General features: G+C 40.3%; 1 long non-coding RNA gene across 2 annotated transcripts in view; it reads right to left on the bottom strand.

The window, feature by feature from the left end:
• Nucleotides 1-25,159, bottom strand: part of LOC142051921 (uncharacterized) — a 124,861-nt gene that overhangs the window by 62,283 nt on the left and 37,419 nt on the right. For both annotated transcript variants that reach the window (XR_012658673.1, XR_012658674.1), the window contains exon 2: nucleotides 24,370-24,616. This is a non-coding gene — a long non-coding RNA (uncharacterized LOC142051921). The remainder of the gene's footprint in view (nucleotides 1-24,369; nucleotides 24,617-25,159) is intronic.

The following is a 25,159-nucleotide window of genomic DNA, read 5'->3' on the forward strand; positions in this document are numbered from 1 at the left end:
TGCTTCAGGCACCCTAAGACACGTCAGTGGGCATTGAATATGAATGGGTTGGCCATTACATCCTGCTCTGTGCTTTGGATTCAAACCTATAAAAAGAAAGAAAGTATATCCATACCTTACCAGGAATTCATTAATGTTTGTAAAGCATTTTGGAAGATTAGAACAAAAGAAGTAAGCAACCAAATAAAAAAACACAACCCACCTAAAAAACAAAAAAAATCTGCGAAGTAGAGTTATGAGAGTATTGTCCTTAAAAAGAATGCTCTAATGCTACATTCTCTATTTAGCCACATAATTAGTAAACCTTTAGCAGAAACAGCAAAAAATTCCTCATTCCCTTACTATGCCAAGTAGCGACCCGGAAGAGCTACTCAATCCTCCATAAAGAACCGGTGTGCTCCAGATAATGGAATAACTAAATAACAGGGACGTACTGGAAAACGAAGCACAGAGACATCTCATCACTTAAGGTTACCACTGTTCTTGTCCTGCCGAAAATGGTAATTTGCAAGGGGGGGGGGGGGGGGAAGGGAACAAAAAAAAAAAAAAAGAAAAAAAAAAAAAGAAAAAAGAGAGATGGAAACAGGACACCAGTCGGAAAGAATCATGACTCCGGCTACGGTTTGCAGCCAGGAGGGGATAACAAAGCAACAAGTAAATGCCAACATAGATTTGTCATCCTGCTTAACTTCCCTCACCAACAAGTTAACAAGCCATGGGATATGGAGAAGGTGCAGAGTCACCTCAGCATGCCAGTTTTCATGCCATGTCATACTGCCTCCTCCTAAATCAATGAAGGAAGTATGGTCTTCATAAACACGCTGTAGAATTGGATGGAAAAAAACACACCCAACGAATAAAACTATTACTGGCTCACACCAGTGACCACACATTGCTCTCAGCATGTGGTATCCAACCTTTAGCATCAGACCACAACCAATGCATTCAGAAGGTAACAGCTTATCTCATTAATTTATCAGACAACTATGCATGAGAAGAAATGTCTTCTGAATCTTCAACTTGTGTTCTGAAATCTCAATATACCTACATATACCATTACATATACCATTAGGGGGTATGAAATCATCTAACTCCCTTAAAAAGGCCACCGTTAAACTTCAAGCTATCTAATTTAGCAAAACAACAATAGAGCTTTACGAAGCGTGTTTTTCACTAATGACCTGGCCATTATTTTTGTTATGCTTGCCTCTAAAATGCACAGCCAATATTTGTGGTTTGTTTTTTTTTTTAAAAAAAATATTTCTTTTCTCAAAACGTTGTTGGGAAGGAAAAAAAACAACCCAGAAAAAATTAAACTCAGAGTACAATAAAATATACAAAGGAAAACCACACAAGTACAGATTTCATCATACTCCTCCAGATTTTAAATAGATCAACATATTTTGGAGATGGGTGTGATTTTATGCTAGCTATGCCTCTTTAAAATTGGCAACTACATTTAATTCAGTGGCTTCTTATTCCAAATTCCAAACTCCAGTTGAAAATAGATCTCACAATGGAGTCCTACAGCTGAATATACTCTAGGGGAAAAATGATTTCCTTTAATTATACCAAATTCATTTACATGACAGTGTATCATTAGTATATGCAAAAAATACGTATTATACCAACAGAGTCTGTGCAAACAGTTAAGGAAACTCACATCCCACCAGTGAGATGAGCTTGAAACTTAAAAGCACAAACCTGTTGGTTTGTTTCTTTTAAAACAAACACCAACCAACCATAGCTGTTAGTAGCCTAGAGATAATTTGTTTAGGTACCATGTGATCTTAACAAAAAACAACACTAATATAATTTCTTGCATACCAGATTCTCTTCTAAATAGCTCAAAGGAGCAGCATGGACAACCTAGCGTAGACTAAAAATAACTGATGTAACACAACTCTCTGCACATGACTCGAGTACAGAGAGAAGTCTTCGTACTTTACTGATTAATAACAAATAACAGAAGAGGAAAGGAAACACATACTTTATAACTCCGTCATCAACCTTGTTGTCCTGGAAACAATTCTTCTACAACAGAAGTAGTACTTACCTACTGAACCATCTTCTGCTATGACTTTTTTTCTCTTCCCCCCCCCTTCTCTGCAGTGCTCTCACTGTTTGATAAACAGCCAGTAACAAATCTTTCCCATAAAATGGCATAGAAATAGGATCTCTCACTCTCAGAAGAGAATACATCGCTCTATTTGAGTACGTAGTACTTGGAGGAACATCAGGTTTGCATGAAGCCTTTGGAAAGGATTATAATTTTGTTGTTGTTGTTGTTAAAATGATCTACTAAACGAACCTTTCGTTTCAGGAATACATAGTGCTGGTAAAAGGTAACTGCTGATTTGACGGTGCCGCATTTTGCCATGGGAGCAGAGTGAGAAATCTCAGCCTACAGTCCATACACACAAAAATGCACAGCATGCTCTGTCAGAACGGCTCAGCCCTCACTCGTAGGTGGTAAACAGCCCTGAACACATACAGACTGGAGCCCTGTACATGCAAAGATTTGCTGCGTGGCTTCCTCGCTTGACACACGGGCTATTCCCTGCCCTACCACAAGCTCCTTCCTTCCATTGAACTCACCCAGAAAAAAATATAATTGAGGATCTTGCTCTACCCTTAACATAATTAACATTTCCAAACACTCCATCAACTAAACGTTTACTTCTTCCCCAAACACTGTGTGCTCAGCTCTCAGCAGTCAGCTTAATGTTCTGCTCGCCTCGTTTTAGTAGAAGCTGAAAAGGTTAAAGCCATCCCTGCCTGCAGGCAGTCGCTGCCGGTAAGAAAGCTTACCCACATATGCAGGACAGAAATACCACATGTGACTGACAGCCAGGCCAATCAACATGCACGCCTCTTACTGTTGGGATATGACTGAACTCCTTTTTTTCAACTCCACAGGAAGGACTCCATACAGATTGATTCCTAGGACAACAAACAGGACAAATACTTCTGCTGAAGAATGAATATATAAGCCTGAATCCAGCCTGCCTTATTCAGCTGCCTGAGTACTCGGGGCAAGTGTCCCTTCTTGCAGCAGAATACCTCTGCAGGAGTGCAGAAGAGTCATAAACCATACAAACACACACCCCAAAAAAACCAAACAGAAAAAAAAAAAATCCCAGTTTCTGGCTTTATGGTTAGTGTATGTGTTTGGAAGGGAACAGAACTTTCAAACCCAGTTCTTCGCAATGTGTTACTGCATTGCTGGCCACAAACGAATAATTAAAAAAAAAACCCACCAGTCTTAAGAGCAGAACTTTGATTGTCTCTCATTCCCCAAAAAAAGCCTTGTACACCCAGCTGGAGTAACCCATTTGGGACCAGAAGTCTTAGCAACTCCTGACTTTAGAGCAACAGCTACCTAATGCATAAACCAGGCTAGTGACTGTCCTCTGGCCCACAGATGAGCCACAGCAGCACAACTGGTACCCACACAGTTAGGCAAGCTTTCCTAGCCCCACAATGGGGTAGCCATATCCCAGCTCTCGGTCAGAAACAGTCCCTGCACCGTGCTTATCTCTGGACGATGCCCAAGCACTGTCTGGACAAGTGCTGGTCGGCACAGGCTAAAGCTGTGCCACGAACTGTGCTACCAGTTTAACAAGATGAATTCCCAGTGCCCAGAGCCACCCATGCCCTTCCTTTGTAGTTTAGAATAGCTCCTTTTGAAGCAGTTCTTTGTGCTTTTAATAGAAAACATTAACTTTTAGATGGAATAAAAGCTGGTTTTAGAAATCAGATTTATCTAGGAAACAGCAGGTTTGTTTCAGACCATGACCTTTCACTCCACATATACCTGTACATTGATCTTCTTGCTACACAGCCCTTGTGTCAGATGCAGCAATTTGGCCTTACCTACGTTGGTTCAATCCACTGCAATAAACATAAATATACTTATTTAAATACTTGTAAATTCTTTCTTTTTGAACTATTAATGCTTTGACTAATTTTGCCTCTGACTCTCTCAGTTAGCCTGCCCATGCATATGATTTTCAAGTAAAATGCCAGCCTATACTGCTCTCAGGCAGAAAAAATCACGATACACTCCATTTTCAGATGAGAGCTGTTAATTACCAAAACTATTCCCCCAGTGAGTCCAAAAGGGTTTTGGTTCCTTCAAAAGACCCATGATTAAATACAATTACACCCAGTGGTTTATTCTGTGTGCTCTCTCTTATTAGCATCACTCTGGCAAGGAGGCGGCCTCCATTTTCCCTTGACTTCCCCTAACTGCCAATGTATTTACAAGGTCTTCTCATGTTACCTATTAATGCCAGTTGTCCACCTTTTTGTACCTTAGATTTTATGTTAGCCCTATCTGATAGGCTTTTATATTAATTTTGAATTGCATGGCCTTGCTTCTACCTTTCCAATGACTTAAGATACAAACATGACGCGCAGCGCTCTGCTTTGTTCTTCCCTTTCTCTTGTGCTTTTATTCTAGATGCTTTGTTTAACCCTCAGGTCTCCACGTATCCTCTTACTCCTTTGAGTATCTGCTCAAGAGATCGTATGCTTAGTGAATAAAATTAGCTGAAATCCCCATTAATTAGGATCTGGAGTTGCCACCAATAAGCTACCACCACTAGAGATTGACAGATCTCAGCAGAGATCTCAAATCTCAACCTCACACAGCCTTGAACTGCCTCTGCAAAACACCACAGAACATTTACCAGCAGAACCTACCGCAAAATCAGGATTATCATTTCTCATCTCCTCCACTAAGGATCCAGTTCCCTCGGCAGCATTTACTGCACAGGCTCAATCACTACACGTATGTGTCATCAAGTAGGCAGTCAACATCTACAAAAGTCTGTCTTAACACATCAAAAATTCAGGGGTTTTGAGCATCCTATCCTTCATACCACGCACAATAAAATTCAACGGTGGAGACAGAAAGGAGGAAGATATTTGGAAACTTGGTACATGCATGTAAATTTAAGATTATGAAAACTGTGGTGCCTTACAGTAGCAGCAGCATTGCATGTGTTACAAACACTGAATTTTGTCAAACTATTTCCAGTAAACGGGTTTTTTTCCCCCTCTCAGCACCAGAAATTCCCTATGTATAATGTACATCTTTATATTCTGCACTATCAAGTTCGAAACAGGACCAGGTTTATCAGATGTTTTTTAAGAGTGATCAGGCCCTTCCTCTGCTCTGGTACAGAAGCACACCATATCTCAGGCTGGAAAAACGCTGGCGCTCCAAATTTATTTTTTTTTTATTTCAGGTAAAACTTCCAAGCCATACCTAAGTTTTTGCCTTCTGCTGCCACTGAATACCAGTTGCTGCACAAGTAAAACAGAAAAAGGCTGAAGTCATGATTTTAAAACAACTACCTTTTTTTATTCTATGGTTTTTAGTTTTCAGTAGAGCTGAGTATGTTATAGGTAGGGATATTACGGCACAGAGTGATGCAACTACCACCACAAAGCAGGGCAAGTGGCAACACCAGAAGAAAAAAATACACTAAAACTTGCAGCACACTGTGAAAACATAATAGTGTTGTTGTAACCTCCATACAAACTAAAAAAAAAACCAAAACAAAAAAGACAACCACACAAAACAAGAACCCCACACCAAAAAAAACAAACCAAAAGACCCCATACAACAAAACAAAATCCTTTCACAATTATCTTTATTCTCAACCGATAATGCTACAAAATACGTAATAAAGTCGACACAAGTAACTTTAAAAGCATTTACTAATTACCTGAGGCTATTTTTCATTTTACCAATTCGCTGCCATGACCATTACCACATGAAATTATACCAGTTTTTTCCAAAGAGATATTTCCAGTGAAGTCAGTGGGGATTCAACAAGGCCAGGACCATCATATAAATAGAAATCAGAAAATAGTACTTCCGTAAGAAACCACTCAGGTTTATTGGATTAGCAGGCACTTACAAGTGACTCACACTGACACAGCCTATAGTAATCCAATCTATTTGTGATAAAAACAAATTCAAAGGAAATCTTAAATTTAGCAAATCACCTCTGTGGATTCTCACATGGTTGGTTTTATTATATGAAATCACATTAGCTGTTCTCTCCAAATGAGAGGACAAATAAATTAAAAGCTGAATTTTACTAATTTTGTAATACCATGAGCGCAGTATGTTCTTAACAGTAGTAGCTGCCACACTGAGCACAATTAGAGTGGGATGAAAGAGTCCCCAGTGGAAGTGCTGCGCGAAACACAGCAGCTCTCCTGCCCCACGATCCTGCAGGCACGCACTGCACCAAAAGGAGTGGGAAAGAAAAGCCGTTAAGCCACCTCACGTCATTTCCCTTGGGAAATTGATGGTAGACTGTTAGCTCTATGATGGCAATCATCATGATTTCTTCTGCCTGTACGCTGGTTTTGATTTCCAGTTTGGCATTTCTTAGGGAAATGTAACTCGTTTCTAGGGGATGTTACTAAATCTTAATATACACCGAGGTGTTCTGGCACAGACAACTGAAGTTATCAATGCTTTACTGAAATCCTGAAGGATGCTTTCACAGCTCTCACACCTCCTTTAAAACAGGGCAGCAAACAGGGAGGCTGCGACTGGTATGTAGCTTATTTCTATAAATACTCCTTCGCAGCAATTAAAGAATTTGTTCTTTCTTACAATACCTCTTAATATTGCCAGACAGAACAAGAGTCTTTAAAAAAAAAAGTATTATTAAATATTCTATGTGAAAAGGAAGTTGCAAATATAAGCAAAGGTGACACCAGCCACAGCACTAGGGACTTGGAATTCGACCATTATCTTTATCATTAATTACTGTAAAACCTGCGATCAAGTACCACCCATCAGTAAGGATATTTGAAAGCTACCTATCTTCAGCCATCCTTACGCTGATTCATACACAGAGCTGTAAATCATGGTGTATAAAGATGAAAACTCATTTGGAACGACCACCTGCCCGCTACCGAGGCCAACGAAAGCTCACCAGATGCAGACGTCAAGGCTGAAGTGGCTGTTATTTATCCAACTGCTCTCACCTGCTCCACCTAGTTAAGTTAGATTGAGGACAACAGTACCGACAAAATGTATCATAAGCAAGAGGCTCATCCTTATTTTTTTATGCACACTTTCCTTCAAGCTACACGCCCACTCTTAAATTTCCATTAATGGCTACTCTACGATCCTAAAAAGCAGTGCGTTATAGCCTTGGGGTATCTAAATTAGAGTGATCTATGCTGAAGCTAAAATCGGAGTGAAAACTACGCGTATTACTTTCACCTCGATAAAGATATTCCCTCAGAGAGCCCCTGCACTACGTAAGATTTTAAAAGGCTTACTATATTCTGCATCTCCTGCGCACTTGGTCATGACCACCTGGGGCCTTGCCCAAGGACACTCAGAATAAAGGTCAAAAATTACCCAGTAGTCAAAAAAACATTGATTATATGAAACAGTTGTAAGGTACTGCACCCTATGGAATATCAGGCAGAAAGGGAAGCGGATCTCAGCATGAAGGAGTGCGTAACAGATGACAATCGAAATGGCAAAGTGCAAGGGGGCAATGCACGATTCGGTTTGTTTGAAAGACAAGGTTAAGAAATCCCATTTTCTATTGCAGTGAATTGGGTTTTAAAAGCGCGACCTCCCTGCCCTTGTGCATTTTTCAGATTTCTTTTTTGAGAAATTCTAGCCTCTACATTACAGTAAAATGCTGTAAAATTTTCAAATAGCTATATTTTGTGCTAACCCTAATTCGTAATCATTCTGGCCTTGCAACCATAGTGTGAAACTTACTGAGCTAGACAGCTGGGAAGGGGTGGGTGTGAAGAGTGGGGGTGGTGTTGGGTTTTTTTATTATTATTGCACTTCTGGTGTTCAACCCTTCCACTCTAGCAAATCCATATTCGAAGTCTGTAAGGATGAAGAAGATCCTTTTACTTACAGATATTTGGTCAGATTCTAAAGGCATCTGCACCTTCCTTTGTAATGAATGAATTCACTTCCCTTCAAACTTACTTTGGTGAGTGAAATACATATGGATTTCCAGCCTGTAGCCCTGAGTAAGACAAAATGTTGCGCTGCTCAGAGAATTGTTCTGTCCGTGTAAGACTCTCTATAATAATTTTCATCTCTTCAAAACCATTTAAAAAGACACCTACTGAGAAATGCTCTACGATGAAACCTATAAAGAAAATTACCCAAGCTCACAGTACTATTATAAAATTAAATGTTAACTCAAGTTCTAGGAAAGGATCACCAGGTTTTTACGTAAGCCTGTGGTGAGTTTTTACTGAAGCCCTCAAACCCTACCTAGCCGTGCCTAAATTTTGTACTTCATTTCCTATCCCAAATCAGTCAAAACAGCAAGATGGTTTTGCTCTGTAATTTTCAGATCTCAGTCAAACCCAACATTAAGCATAATTCTGTGATGGTGGAACTTGGCTGTAGACTGAAAAAAGAAAAAACCATTGAGACAGTCTACAAAATTTCATCTGCTTTTACTACTGAAAGGGGCGTTGGGCACATTTCTTCAGACAAATGCAAGCAATTGTGTTTTGTCGGTTCACGGGCTCTTGATACGGGTTGGATCGTCATCATGTGGTGTGCAAATTAACATAGAATCGGAGAATCATTTAGGTTGGCCAAGACCCTTAATATCATCAAATCCAACCATTAACCTAGCACTGCCAAGTCCGCCACTAAACCATGTCCCTCAGCACAACGTCTACACGTCTTGCAAATACTCCAGGGATGGCGACTCCACCACTTCCCCAGGCAGCCTGTTCCAGTGCTTGACAACACTTTCAGTGAAGAAGTTTTTCCTAATGTCCAACCTAAACCTCCCCTGGCACAACTTCAGGCCATTTCTTCTCATCCTATTGCTTGTTACTTGGGAGAAGAGACCAACATAACCTACATATAACTGTTTTATAACACAGGTACATAAGAAAGTCAAACTCATGTTTAATTTCTTATCCAACTATTGGTCCACTCATCAGTTCTCCCATGCTCCCCAAATCTTTTATCAACACTTCAAAGGTCACTACCCTCCACAAATACCAAGAACTATGGAAAGCAACACTGTGCTGTTTCATGGATCATCTCCCAAGGTAACATGTTCAAAGGCACACAACGTCATGTATTTCAGCTATAGTTTCTTTAGACAGGTACAAGTTGTCTCTGTGAGAAAACACTATCTTGTGCGTGTCCCATTGAAAAGATGAATCTGTTCAACACCTGATGATTCACTCACCCACATGTTAAAAAGTCCACACAAAAATGACTCATTCCATCCGTAAGAATAATCACCTGGGATACCGAAGTCCCCTCATCTTTTCCAGAGCTGGTAACTGCTTTCTTACACAAAGCAAGTGGATGGCAGGCTTTCCTATTACAGCACAGGTGACATGAAGGAACGACAGACATGGGACTGGGCCCTGGTAATTTTATAAACAAGCTAGATAGTAATACTTGAGAGTAAGTTGGTAGATAAACAAGGTATTGGCAGAGGATATAACAACACTCCACAGTGACCTGGTGGTTGAAGACAACAACTGATTTTAATCCTAACAAATCAAAGTCACCCATGTTTGAAGAAGGAACGCAGGCTACGCCTCTATGACTTGGACACTTCCTACCCAGAAAAGGGCTCTGAAGCATTTGTACTGAACCGCCCTGGTACTGACTGCCAGAGCAGGGCAAAGGCATATTAAGGGCTTGGAAAATTACATCATCTTTCAGTGTTTATGAAACAAATCAAGATAAATTCTAAGCTAGAACTTCATGTTCAGTTCTGATATCCATACCACAAAGATGCTCAAGCACTGGCAAACATTCAAAGGAAGACCTCAGAAACTACTCAGTCTGGCCGGGATACAGACTTCATGACACTAGGTCAAAGTCTCCTTTATTAAGGAGAAAAGGAGTATGCAACCTTGCTTTTATAGGTATTTTGTGAATATAACAAATAACAAACAACCCTGCAATCCTTGGAGAGAAAGGTATAGTGACATACCACAGCTGGAAGCCAAACAAGCTCAAATTTGAAGTAACTTGTCACTTTTTAGCAACTGGGTTATTAAATTTACCACTACTTGGTGTGTTAGGACTAGAGAGCTTTCTAACAGCAGTCTAAGACGCACTTCTGTGGAAAAATTCTCATCTTACATAAAAAGCCGGACTAGCTTACAGGCTTGGTATTGAATCTAAACATGAATCTAAAAAATTTATTAAGAGCTAGCTGTGAAATCCTAAAATTAGTATTGAAGTCAATTTTAATGTTTAATTTTATTGTTACCGCTACGTAATGCTTACTGCTGTATGCTGCCTAGAGAAGAACTCTGCTCTTTTGCCTTGAAAGAAGCATTTTAAAGATGGTTTTCCCCTCGGTAAACTTATCTGCAAAAATACAAGCATGGAAAATACCTGATTGACTATTCTTCTTTCACCTCTTTAGTTCAAAAAGTAACATGGAAGCTAAAGACAGAAAAGAAAGAAAATACAAGACCTTAATTTAGGGGAGAAATAAACGGTAACTTAAATTGTGTATTATTAGAATAGAATATGAGAATTTATGTAAAAAGAAGACATTAGTTTAGCCAAAAAACGCAATTAAGAAGTGAATAAAGACAAGCTTGCTGCTTTCCTGACACAGCTCCCTCTTTCCAGCCCTCCTATCATCCAACCACTTTTTACTGCCATCCCTTCTGTCACTCCAGAATCTGAATTTTTGACTGAAGTTGAGACGGTACTTGGAGGAAGGGAAGTGGACGGTACCCACAGTTCAGTAAGTCAGTAAAAGACAAGACTTTTAGAAGCGCATACTCTACCGCCATGGCTGGTTGTGCCAGCGTGCACTGAGCCGTTTAGTGACACCTCGGACGGAGAGTTCTGAGAGGAAGGGGAACAAAAAGAACGATGGGATAAACATCACAAATGTGTCCCGATAAATGAATAACACCAGGAGAAATACTGCAGGTAAGGAAGATTGTTTCTTGACACAAAAAAGAAATGAAAGGATATAGAGATTCTGAACTCTGAAACCAACAAGGAAAGCAAAATGAAAAAAGCAAGCGCTGGTTTATATTCGACACTTCATCTATACTGAAAAAAATATTATTCTAGAAACTGCCCTGTAAACAGGATATCCAACAGTATTTACCAAAAACTCACAAGTTGTTTCTCAGGAACTAGAAAGTCATGTTGTGTAGGTATTCAATCTTAAATATTTATTATTTTTTATTTCACAGTAGGTCCTAAATCTTCAAAGTCTCGTCTACAAAAAGAGATTCTGCCTTCTGTGATAGACAGAAGTGCAGGTCATTCCTCTGGTTTACTCACCCCGTCACTCTGCTGCCTGTGCTACAGGGACATTAAATCATATCCCTCTGAAATGGTCACTCTTCCCTAACGCATACAGTAAGTGAATTTACTCAGTACTGGACAAGGCACCATAAGCTACCCACTCTTCTACTACATTTTTAATCCTGTATTTTAAAAAGTAAAATTAAATTAAACAGAATAATGCATAACTGACTCATTTTTAATTCTGAGTCATGCTGAATTGTGGATTCCTGTGTTAGACTATCTGTACTCTGAAGAAGGTATCAGAATATGGCGATTTCTGACCAGCTTAAGAATCACAAAATTCACACAGCAGGCAACAGTAACTGGGCACCGTTTTCATTTTATACTGAAAACACAAATTAATCAAGCCCTCTCTGCTGAATATAGTAAGAGTTTTGAACGAACGGAGCGGGTAAGATAAGCCACACAGTTTCACACGAGATAAAAGCAGGGTAAGTCCCCTTCTGGCTTGTCCTGTTATAACTACTGGCCCTGAACTTAGAGAAAACAAAAATCCTCCTGACGGCAGTAAGAGATTAGGGCCAACTCCTTCGTGCAGGCCTGCGTTGGGGGCTGCGCACACAACATACAAACCACATCCTAACCATGTACCAGTTCTGCTCCTGATGCCAGGAGGTAAACTCTTCACCTTCTCCTTACACATATGTTTTATTCCATTTTACTCTTCTGCAAAACCAAATACACTGGTTTTGTGTAGTAATTGCCAGTATGTCATTTACTACATGGGAGTGGAGTTTAACTCCTTAAGGATGAAATCCTAGCAAAATAAATGCATTCCAGGAGCCTGGAACACTAGTATTTCTGGGGAAATTATCACAGAAGTATTAAGCACAGTGTTACTGAATCTTTTAATTTTATGAGAAGACTCAAACTGCTCGGCATTCTTCTTAAAACTCTTGTTCCCAGAATTACCAGGTTACGTAAGAATCTCAGATGCCAACAATGAAACATTTTCTAGTCTCCAAGGTAGCACAGAAATGCCTGAAATTTGTCTGACATTCTTTCCCCCTCCAAAAAAACCCAGAAGGCATGTAAAAAGAACTCAAAATGTTATTTATAAAGTCTCATTAATTATCAGTTATTGAAATCCTAGTGGCTTAATTGCGCCTGAATACTCGGTCAGGAATGCTGTCGACAGTTTCCATGCATTCCTGTCAGGTCTTCTTTACCAAGGGAGAGGGGAAAAAAAAAAAAAAAACCAGAAGAAAAAAGTACTGGTTTGCATCACAGTTTTCCAACCTTTTCAAGATTACAAGCTGATGTTATTACTAAAATAAATACCTATGGCTTTAATGAAACGCATGAATTAAACAATGACGTTTCCTTCTGAGATCACCGCACCAAACACCATCAGATCAGCACACAGAATGAAATCAGCAGGAGCACTTCCCCATGAATGATGGCCAACATACAGCTCTGTCAATTTATTGCTTCAAGTTTGTTATGACTCTGGCCCAAAACGACTTTCAGCAGAGAAGTAGCTGGGAGACTCAACGTTTTTCCTTAACAAACGTCTACGTAAAACGTAAGAAGGAGGCATCTTAGCTATCTGTTCACAGTTAAAGAACATGTTTATATGGTCCACAGATTTTGTTCAAATACACAAGTAGACTTTACAGAAGATTAACACACACACACTAAGAAGTCCAAATCCCATGTAACACTTCAAATATTTGTGTCTTAAACTTGTTGGCAGTGAACAGCAGGAGTAAAGATCACTGTGAAGCTACGGCTATAGTTCTGAAAGCTACCAGATGGGCTGGATATCCAGTTCAGTATCCAAACTCATTGAGCTGCTTACAAGAAGTGTGCCTTATGATTCTATTTCCTATAGGTGAAACACTGAACACCAAGACACCTCTGCCTATCCCTGTATTAGGACAAAAAAAAAAGAAAAAGGGAGAAGGCCCCGTTTCTGGCACTGAGGGCAAGCATCCCTGCATAACCTGCACCCGCACAGCTGAGCTGTCTTTGCCTGCAGCACAGCGCATCACCCGCATCCCCACCGCGACCAGGCTCAGCCCTCCTACTGTCCTCAAGCCCTCTGTCACTTATAACATTGCTGGCCCAGCAGCATCAACGAGCATGCTAAAGATCAATGGTGTGATGACCACAGGACACTTCAAACCCACTAAACCTTCACTAGTACAGGCCCAGCTTGTTTCCACGTTGAGCACCAACAACCTAGCAGCAATCTACAACCTAACAAAACGTGTAAAGGGCCAAAAAAAAAAAAAAAAAGCTGATTCTGCCAAGAAGTCCAGGGTGACGCCCACAGCAGGCTGGACAGCAGATAGGCAGCCTTTAAACCTCAGTGAAGTGTTACCTGCAATAGCAGTTTCATGGTCTACTTACCAAATACTCTCCCAGGCACTGGAATTGCAGAAGTTTCTTTTTGCTCCTTACCAGCCTCTTCGTCCTGATTTCAGACCCAAAGCCTCCAAAATGCTTTGCACAGGCATGTGGCACAACTAAACTTAGGTCTTCTGCAGAGTTAAGAAGGGCTCCAAAATGGATTCCTCTGCAGAATTAAAGCCTCAAATTGCAGTTCTGTTCATTTGTATTTTAATACAGTTCGTGCACTGGTATTACAGTAGCATATGGCAGTGCGTATTTTTTTTTTTAAGTTGGAGGAGCTTCAAGGGAGAGGAGCAGTACCATTCGAAAAAAATTGCTTATACAGCGAAGCAAGTTTGGTTTTGTTTTTTTTTTTTTCAAGTGAGTTACACTTAAGTCTTTAGGATGCTGATCCTCTTCTACCAACACAAATATCCCTCCACATCGAGCACAGAGTTCCCTTTGCACAATTATCTTTAGACTGCTTTTTATGGCAGAACACCAAGAAATAACAACTATGAAGGAAGATGAAGTTCTCTGTTCAGAGCAATGATGATAAAAAGAAGAGTAGATCTTACTTCCTGCTGTTTGAAATTATTCCAGCGATTAAGAGACTCTGGATGAATCTCATCTCACTTTAGCTCTCTGAAAGTCAGATATCCAGAAGAGATTAATCTTAATCCATCTGGATTAGATGGGTACCACCTTTCATGATGCAGGTTAGGTGAGACGAAACCCTCAACTCCAGAGATACCAGAGCTTTGAAGATCTGTAGAGATGGGATTTGCATTACAAATTTGAAAAGGAATTACTGTAAACAAGACAAATATTGTATCACTGCCAACACCTCAGCAGAATTTTAAATCCTGCGTCAAGTGCCTAAAATAGAAAATACTAGAAACATCATTCCTGAAAAAGCCTTAGGACCCTACAGGAGGTGAAAACAGACAGTTTGAAGGAAATACACTCTGAATAAACACAAACCTGATCATTTGCTGATTGCTGAGTAGTCCTGCCTCATACTTGAGACAGTGCAGAGTAAAACCAATTTCCTCTTTTTTTCAGGCCCCAGTAACAACAACAAATCCTTACCACCGACTTCAGTGAGATTTCTGCCTGAGCAAGACTATGGGGTCATTTCCCTGAGAATCATGAGAAGTGCTCAACAACTGAACTAGAAGCCACTATATCCCCAAAAAGTTGAAACAACCCCCTGCAAATTGTATGTGAATCCTCGTTTCAAAACAGTTAACTGAAGTACTCTGTGCAGCCCTCATCTGTGGGACAGACAACTCCTCAAGTGAGTATTCTCCCAAACCACAAAAATTTTCACTTAATTTTTCTTAATTCTTGGCAGGCATTAACTGAAAACACCCATCATCATCTCTGTCCTGACGCCATTCCTGAGCCATTTCTCATTTCTGATCACCATTTCTGATACAATTCCATTAACTGTATTCAATCTATGCTTATTTGATGAGGACAAATGAACAGCATGCTCTCGGCATCCTTCAGTGCTCCAGAAAATAGTGTCTCTCCCCAAATTAACGTAATAACAAGAGATCAGTGAACATCACTGTTGAAGCAAACACCTGCTTTCAGTCCTAGCCTTGGCATCATTTGGTAGGCAGAAGAGCATTTCAAACCTGCTAGAAACTGAGATCAGCTACCATTCAGCTGAAATAAAACCCAGCAGTACATTATGTAATCTACATAGTTTTTAGACCAGTCTGCATTCTCGCAGAACCCAAAACTGAGGAAGCTACAGACAGAACAAAAGGGAACAGAAAAACTTCATTAACCTCAGCCCAAAGGCTGCTTACAAGTCTGTCTTCGCGCACTTACGCAGTATTGTCCATTCACCCACACAAACCTGAGCTTCAGCATGCATTCTCATAATGTTGAGGGTAAAGCACCACAAAATTTCCAGCGAGTCAGATCAGTCATTTGGATGAACAATCACTAACAACTAATATGCTAAAAGATACACTCAAAAGGGTTTGGTTTTTTTTGCCTTTTTTTTTTTGGTAGTGTATGAATAAATCCAGACTGACACAAGCTCATCTTAAAAACTCAAAAACAGCTCAACTGATATATTGCCACTGACCATACGGAACGATCAGAAAGCACTAACACACAAATTAAATCTGACATTTAAGGATAGATTCATCTCACCCCATTTTTTCTGTTTAAAATGTCGGGGGTTTCCTCATTAATTTAAGCTCTTTCTACAACCGCTGTGAAGATGGGCACTTCCAAAGAACGACTGAGCCCATTGACCCCATCCCATCATGGGCATCTTACACTAGTGAAAGAAGTGCTCTCTGGCAATGCTTGTCTCTCCACAACTTTAAAGAAGAGGTCTGGTTTGTAGGGGGCTATGGTTAAGCACTGTAAAAATCGTAGTTTACAAAGGGCACCGGCTGGTCATCACTGGATCTGACAGCTGTGGGCAATACTGCCACCTCTCACCTCAGGCACACAATTCGAACTCCGAAAAAGTATCATTATTACTACTTTCTCCAGATCTCCCAGAGACCGTGCAGTGTCAATGCTGAAATGGAACATATATTGCTAGAAATGCAGGGAATATCTGATTACATCACTATGTTGCAGACTTTTCACTTATTTACTTTCAAGAGAGCGAGGAAAAATAGTCAAAACTACCAACCACCCAAGTCACACCAAGCTGATCCTTGCAAACAGCATTACCTTTACATTGTCTTTACCATTGATTTTAAATTCCACTCTCATTTTACCCTTTTAGGTCACCCACTAAACTACACCTTCATTTCACCCAAAGAGACACTGGCAATTCTTATGCCCACATGGTGAACCAAACTGCTCTTTCAACTTCACTGGCTGTAGACAGCATTCACCGTTAAACATCAGTCTGACACCGTTTTGGCAAGCGTAGAATATCGCAGCAGGACGAGAGCCACAACCCCATGCAGAGAAATTTGCCAGTAGGAACGGCGTCACATCGTCTGCCTGACTTGGATATCTCAAAGCACATGAAAGTTCATGAAGCTCAAACCCTCTTCCTTCCAACAAAAGCACAGGAGGAAAGAAAAGACACAAAAACAAGTTCATCAGGACAGAGAGGCTTCCCAGTTCCCGTCTGAATAGGAAGATGGTATAATCATGGCCTCATGAAGGCAGCTGACAGTTACCAGTGGCAAATACCACCTTTTGAGATTTAGATGGCCAAATTGTGGGATTTCAAAGAGACAGATAAATTCTCAATATAGCCAATGTCATATAAAGGCTGCATTTTTAAGACACCATCGTTTATCGTTTCTTCAACAACTCTAAAAACCCACAACAGAAGCAAGACTTGACCCAGTCCTTCACTGTGTACAGGATCTTTACTGCTGAAGAGTGATTGCGTTACTGATTATAATGCACTCGAGTTCAGTACTTGAAGCATCAGTTTTCCCTATTTTTAGTTATGCAACTAAAAAAACCCCTGCTTGAGCAGGAGAGTTGGACCAGATGACCTTCATTAAGTCCCTTCTAACCACAAGCATTCTGTGATTAATTAGAAAGGGAAGCTTAAAAAAAAAAAGCTAAAAAGAACAGGCAAAAATGTTTTTAGGGGCTGACAGCTTGCTAAAGACCCCATATTGCACACAGAAGAACAGGGTAAGTGTAACTTAAAAAAGAAAAAAGCCCAACCCAACATTAAGAAAGCATGCAAAAGCATGCCCTTCAAGAAGTGAAGTCATACTAGGATGCCAGGGGGGAAAAATAAGAACTTTAGCAAACTGAACGCAAATTTCTTGTATTTCAAGCTAAAAAAATAGTATTGAGAACTGATGTGTAGGAGAAAATTTTATCAAATACACCAGAAGGATGAAGCTTATCAGAAAGTCTGCTGGGCCAAGAAGTTGGTAAAAAGGTAAAAGGCATGCTCAACAAGACAAAGCCATGGGGAAGGGGAAAAACCTCAACATTACTTCCTTACCACATGAAAACCCAAATAAATTCACCATTCAGTATGTCACAGTTTTGGGAACTTCCAGCACTGCAGTCTGCCTGCAGAGCGGACACGGAAAGAGGATCCGCTCTGGACAGTTGAGAACTGTCAACGGACAGAGCCTGCCAGTAATAAAACAGCCAGGAGCATATGTGCTCAGCCGATTTCTAAGGAAACCAAAACACTAGAAATGCCAACTGATGGGCTGCAATATGCAGGTCAAACACACGAGGGCTCTGAAGGAGCTCTGATTAATTGGAATCTGGGAGACCCCGAAATTACCGATTTCTCTAAAAGCTCTTAAAGAGAAAACTTAGCTGTTGTGCAGTAAGGAGGAAGGTCTTATTAATTAACCATTAACGAATATGCTAAGAACATATCCGTTATACACACAGAAAGTGGACTCCTATACAGATCTGTAGTCAGGCCTCTCTCATTTAACTTCACAGTAAATTATGATGAGAAGGATCCATGTGAGATCATAGTTCTATTAAAGATAAAACGTTAACGGAATCAAAGCAGTTATCCTCCACCCTTCCTTCCAGCTGGTTTTTATAAGCTGTGACTGGGAGAGAAAACCAAAGACGAAATTCAAGTAGATAATGCAAGGCCCTGCATTTGGGAAAAAAATAGCTAACTACACCTACAAAATGACGGGTTCTAAATTAGTTTTTCCTGATCAGCAACGACCTTGAAGTCGCTGTAGATAGCTTTATGAAAATACCATTTTCCCAGGGGTTGATAACAGGATCAGTGCAAAAGCAAACAGAATTTCGTGAGTAATTAGGAAAGGAACAGAGGCCGTAACAGGAAGCAGCAGTGTGACACTGCATTCGTCTGCAGCATGTTTGTATCCTGAACTCCGCACGTCGTTTTGGTCCAATCTTAGAAAGGGGGTAACACACCCGTGTGCAGAACGGCGAAGATGAGACTCAGGGAGCAGCGTGCGCAAGAGGAGGGATGAAAACAAGCCAGATTCCTCAGCCTGCAAAAGGACGGATCAAAGAGCAATTGGACGGGGCACACAGAAGCGCTACAAAAGCAAGGGACAGGGGTACCAGACAAACACTTTGAAACCAGAAGCCACCTTTTTCACCAGGCGAATACATAACCTGTATAGTCCACAGCTCTAGGACATCAGGGACAACAAAATGGGTTCGCATTAGACAATTTCACAGACGCAAATGTGAAGCTGTGATAAAGCCTGGGACCCCCCAGCTGCAGGTTGCTGGAAGGATGCATGACTGTGCTGTGGAAGCAGAACTGTGTTCCCTCTTCTTGCACACTTCCCTGAGCTGCAGCTATAGGCTAACCATCAGAAAAACAATTTTATGCTACAGGTTCTATTGATCTGACCCAGTTTTCTCATTACTGTGTTAGATGTTCGCTACGTTAGCGTTGGAAAACAAGAAAAAGTAACAGGTCTATTACCAAGGTAATTTCCTACACTTAGCCATCTAAAACCACTGTATATTTATGATTGCAGAGATTAATTCAATTGCTTCATTTCCCTCATCCAACACTATTTTCTATACACTGGTAATGCGGACAGCGATAAACCAGCAAGTTCCAACCAAGCTGCTCTCAAGAATAAGAACTCAGAAAATGAAAAGGCCTGTGCTGTGAACAAAGTAGTTCCAGCCCTTTTAAATATCAAGGCAACCATCTTCAGCCATCCAAAAAGGTGAATCCCTTCCCCACCATATCTTTTTCAAAGGTAGAATTACAAATATGCAGGTGATGAAGAACGACACGACATCTTACATGTGAAATTACCCGTTCCCACAAAAATTTCTACAATTCCACATTGACAAGCGTACCAAAACAGCACAGCGAAGTCACTACAGATTCAACGGCGCCATGTGCAAAAGCGGGCATACCCGCTTTTGCTTTTGGCAGGGCTTGGTGCAATTTCAGCTCCTCTTTCTGCGAGGATCTGTACTGGGATCTGTTCCCAGCACTCTTCAATGAATTCATAAATGACATGAAAAGGGCTCAACAGTGAGATGACAACATCTGTTGATGATACTAAGTTATTCACGGTATCAAAGGGAGTAAATGAGTAGGGAAAACTGAAAGAGGACGGCATGCAGATTACTGACTGGACAATAAAATAAATCAATGAAATTCAGTAGTGAAATTCATATAGTATCTCAATGAACTTAAGTGTGACGGAGGACAACGGGGGGTGGGAAGGTGGCCCTAACTTCACGTGTAGGTCAACAGGCTCTAAACTGATTCTTAACACTGGAGCAGGCTGAGGTCTAGAAAATTATGATTGTCATGGAGATAGTAGATAGGGATGAATTATTTATGTCTCTTCCAGTACAAGAAGTGAATTTTAAATAGAGTTCAGGTTCAAAACTTAAGAGTATGGTTCCTCACTCAACAGGGTACTACGTTAGTTAAGCTGTGCAACCAGAGTGTGTTACACTTCCCAGTATTTCTCAAGGCTTGAAAGGGGGGGTTTAACGAACTCTGAAGATAAGTCCAGCAAACACTGGAAAAAAAACCCAACATCCAGCTCTGTAAATCTCATTACTACTGATGTCTGGAGATTAAAGAGCATGCACAAGGAGGATCCTATGTTCCCGTTCCATTCCTGTGCTCCTCAGTTACCCACCTTTGGCCACTGCTGGAGACAAAATGCTGCCCTAGATGGGTGTACAAGAACAGCTGCTCTTCTAGTCTTACATTCAACACCTCTCTGTAAGTCATTTTGTCTAGCACAGGTATAATGTCCTGCAGAACTGTCACGTTTTAACACCTCTTCCACACCTGTTACGGATATCCAACCGGTCACTGTGGATAGGAATTTAAAGCCACATTCCACCTCTGTACCAAACATGATTCTGTAATTCGAAAGTCCCTTGTTTTTCAATAGCAGGAAGAGGGGAGGATATATAGCTTAACATGAGGAATTCAAATCACAAAGGGGGAGATGGAAATAAATATTAATGCAAACAACTCTAGTGCTATAGAAATATTTTGTTAGTTATTTCATGGATTCCAAAGACAGCTAAACTGGTCCTAGAATGATAATGAAGTTGACTGACCTTTCTATTCTATTCTGGACTTTTTGCATAATCTGTCAGGGAAAGTCCTCTGAACAGCACTGAAAAAACAAATACAATACAAATGGCAGCAACAGCTGGCAGGGACAAAGGGATCTTGTGACTACGTGTAGATATTGAGTAGATAATTCTATTTGCAAAACCATTCAAATTACAATGCTGATTTGATCCACATAAACCATTCATCCACTTAAGTACAGCAAAGTAGTTCTTTAGTTCTGAACGGGTGCTGCGATTGCCGTCGCTGTAACTGCTCTTAGAGCAGTGCCTAGTCACTCAGAGGTTATGCACAATACCACAGAATACAATGCATTTTACTGGAGTTTCACATTCTTGTAGTGGTACTGATGGGCAAAAATGGTGTCCTGTATTGATGCATCTGGAAAATGTTTGTTATCACTTTTGGGCAGGTGATTTTAACTCGCTCTCTGGCTCCTTGGAGATCAGAAGAAAGGAGGCAGTCCCAAAAACCTTAAGATGCACAGCTTTAGATGGTGTCCTGGTGACTGATATTCCCAGAGATTATTATTGCTCTCTGGCAAGGTGAAATATCTTGTCTACAACATCTTAATGAGATGCTTGATGTACCTGCCCAGCCTGATATACCCTGAAACCTCCAGAGATGCAGGGATCAGGTCTACTAAATAAAGCTTAGGCAAAATGGTCCATTTGTTATTTGAGTTCCCTCTTCCAAGAACTGGAAGGTGACTTGCTGCTTATTGCTCTTTCCCTACATTTCCTCTACTTTTTATTCTAGGCTTCTCTTGCTAGAAAGAAAAAGTTCCTTTGAAAAATCCCATCCTGAAAAATTACCTGGATTTCCAAGCAACAAGAAGAAAATGTTATCTATTCTAGGAAACAGTCCTATTTACTTAACAAAATTAATGTATATTTTAATGACACTTTTAGACTACCACACTGTAATTGACTCTTCTGCTGCAGTTGTTCTGATGGTATAGACACAGGGGGTAAATGGAATCACTGTATCAAAATAATCCTGAAGAAAATCACCATTATATCTGTTTCCTATTTTTTCCTCTCAAAAGGACACTACATTACTACAACATGCAGCATAACATAAATCTTCTGTTATAGGAAGAGTAAAAAGAAAAATTTACTTTTTATGGGTGCACATAGCACTAGTTCTTAACAGCCAAGGCTGCAAAACAACCTCTATGTTGCTACGTACTGAATCACTTTAATTTCTTGAAGTTACTGAACAAATCACTGCTCCTAAGTTTCTAATCCCCTTCAGTCCTGTAAAACATCTCAGGGATAAAGATTATTAAAACGTAAGCAACATAGAGAACACTACCAATCAATTCTGCCTAGCCACGGTATCTCTTTCACACAGTCCAGCTCCCTAAATTTAGCTTGCATGTTTTTATTTCTCTTAGAAACTGTGTTAACAAACTCTGTGTGGCTCCCCAGTATCCTTGATACTGAACCACAGGCTTGTATCTGAAGCCTGGAAAATTTGCCAGGGTCAAAAGTCCAAGTTAAGAAAAGGCAGATAAGTAAAGCTGGTTGTACCCGTAATCAAGTGCAACTCCACTTAGCAGGGGAAGTTCTGGATTGGAAATGAAATATGGAGGAAAAAAAGCACATGTGAGTTTCACATATAAATACATCTAATTACACAACTGAGGTTTCTGAAATATTAAGGCATCGAGGCTAAATTAATGGTCCAGGCTGAACCACCAGTGGAAAGAGAGAGGTTCCTTTCTAGAGGTAACTTTTTAGAGGCAAGTCACTCCCTTCAAGAGGATCTGGAATAGGCACCTTCAGGGAGCTCTTCATCCTACCCGATTTCCACTACTTGCTTCAGCAGCACCTGGAAATCTGAGTTTCATGACAAGAGTCTCACCCACTGTATTTGCAGTAAAACAGAAAAACCAAGGTAACTGCATGCGTTCTGTAGGTTTTCTAGGGGTGTCAAAGATGAAACTTCTGCCCTGCGCACACTCTTGGGAATCCTGCACTACTTCACGTGATTGCCACCTAGCTGTTACATTAGTCTTGCACAAAGACACACGTATGCTCTTTCACAGCTACCCACTTCCACCTTTGAGAGTAACTTATGCTTCTTGGAAAGCAAGATTTGGATCCACACACACCAACCACCCCTACTTGCACCGTGTCTCAATTTTGGATCATCTTCACCGAGCTTGGTGCAGATACAGTGCCAGCATAGTCCCTTCACATATGAAAAACAGTAGTCTCCAAAAGCCTTTTCCTCAAGCTCTGTACTGAAGGAACTAACAGCCTGAAGAATTACTTCAAAAAGAAAATCAATTTGGCAGTTAAGCCGTGATGACAATGATGGAAATCAAGTATTAGGGATTAAAACTGCAGTGTACTAGCTGGTACTCACGAGCATTAGCTCCTGAAATTCTGTAACGGCTGTAAAAGGTAACAGTCATTACTGGATAGGTTCTGATTGTATTCCCTCAAATCTCAAAGCTGCCATCACACAATTCTTATTTCTTCTTGGAGCCACCGTATCTAAAAACAATGATCCTCTTGTGCTGTGGAAGCGATGGAATGTGAAATCCCATCCACATCCCAACAGAATCCCACAAACATTTTGGCAGTAAAAATTTATTAAGTAAAGCCCAGATGGCATCCCAAATATTCCTACTTCAAAATTTAGAAAGCTTACTCTTTTTTTTGCTTAAAATAAGCTACACAAAAGCATCACGCTTAAAATTAACTATACAAAAGCATCAAGCTAGGTAACCAGACTTAACTGAACAGTTATTTGGACTATGAGAGGAACGTAAATGTGGCTTTCTCCGTTTAACTTCATTGTCAGAAATGAATAATATTTTTCTATTCAAGTATATTTGAATGACTGGCAGAGAAGGAAGATATAATAAGCAGATACATCCAGTAACATATTATACTTCAAGAACTTTTCAAGTTATCTAGAGCCTAACAGTTTTACCATAAACTTGTGTAGCAACGTTTCAAACTTTCAGAACCGAATCTGCTATATTTGCTATTCTGTTACTCTAAGAGAGGTCTTCTGCTTACCTTTTAGTTTCTGCACTACGCAATTTCAGCTCTGAATCTGGGAACGTGGTCTTCAAAATAGTTTTATCTGCTCCTTCACCGAAGAAGCTAACCCTGATCATCAGTTCAGTTTCAACAGCAACTTAATCACTGCCTACCCTTTAAGCTACGGGATGAAGATCGATCCCTGATTCTGACTGCCATTTTGCAGTGAGCCCACTCCTACATTCCTTTTATATCTATCATTTCACTGAACGCCAGAGAAATCTCAGTGTACTTGGCATGAAGGCTGCACTTCCTATATTTATGCTCCCACTAATGTATGCTCCATTTTAGTCCTTACCAGCTTAAAAATCATCTGTGAGGAAAGACGACATAAAGCGCAAAATAGTCCATGCAACTGTTTTACCAAGACGAAATACTGTTCACCCACACTGCCTTTCCGTCATCATCTATCTCCTGGATTTTCTGTTTAAATATACCCAAAAAATTTACATAGAAGGATCTATGGTCATATTCTCAAGTGACTACTACACAGCCATATTTGGCTCGTTGCTCCTGCTCACACTTCCAGTACCTCCAGAAAATAAATCAGTACTTTTGAATTGTACTACCTTAACTTCGCTGGCAGAAACACATTTGATTCTTCAAGGCAGATGAAAATGAAGTGCTCTCTTCAGGCAAGAATTCCTTATATCTGGCACACTAACACTTCTTCCTTTTTAATTATTCCACAGGTGGTTGCCTTGGAAACTGCCAAGTAGCTCTTGGATTTGAGGGATCCAGCATGAGAAAGTAACAAGCCTTTGTAGCCACGGCATTCGGATCCGCGTTGGCTGCAGCAAGGGGGTAACGGAAAACCTGAAAGAGATGGTTAAAATTAACAGATTAATTATATTGCTTAATTCTTCAAAAATAAAACACAATGAATGTTGATAGCCCCTTAACAGCGGATACAAACTAGGCTTAGGAGAAGCACTGCTGATGCAGCTTTCCAGCACAGCACTGAATTTCACCTTCGAGAGGGCAGCACAAAAACATTGATGCCGACGGAGCTCACAAGTTCAGCTTTCAGGAACAAGCAGTACAAGATTTTTCCTCAGCTTCAGTGGAGACCTTCCTAAGTGTCTGGTCAAACTGCCTGAAATTCAGTGCTATTGTTTTTGTTTGAATAAAAATAGAGTAACTATAAATAGCTCTCATCACGAATGCTGAATCACTGTATTTGTATCGTACAGCAAATTGCTTCAAACTTCATTTAGCCATTAAAACTAGGAAAAGTTTTGTTTGCTTAAAACGCAGTTAAAAGCCTAGTGAAGCATCTAAGTCTGCATTCATATAACTTGTCTACAAGTACAGAAAATTTTCCTTTCCCTCTCTGATTTCTCATTTTTTCAAAAGTTG

This window comes from Phalacrocorax aristotelis, chromosome 1 (assembly GCF_949628215.1).
Source record: "Phalacrocorax aristotelis chromosome 1, bGulAri2.1, whole genome shotgun sequence".
Classification (NCBI taxonomy): Eukaryota; Metazoa; Chordata; class Aves; order Suliformes; family Phalacrocoracidae; genus Phalacrocorax; species Phalacrocorax aristotelis.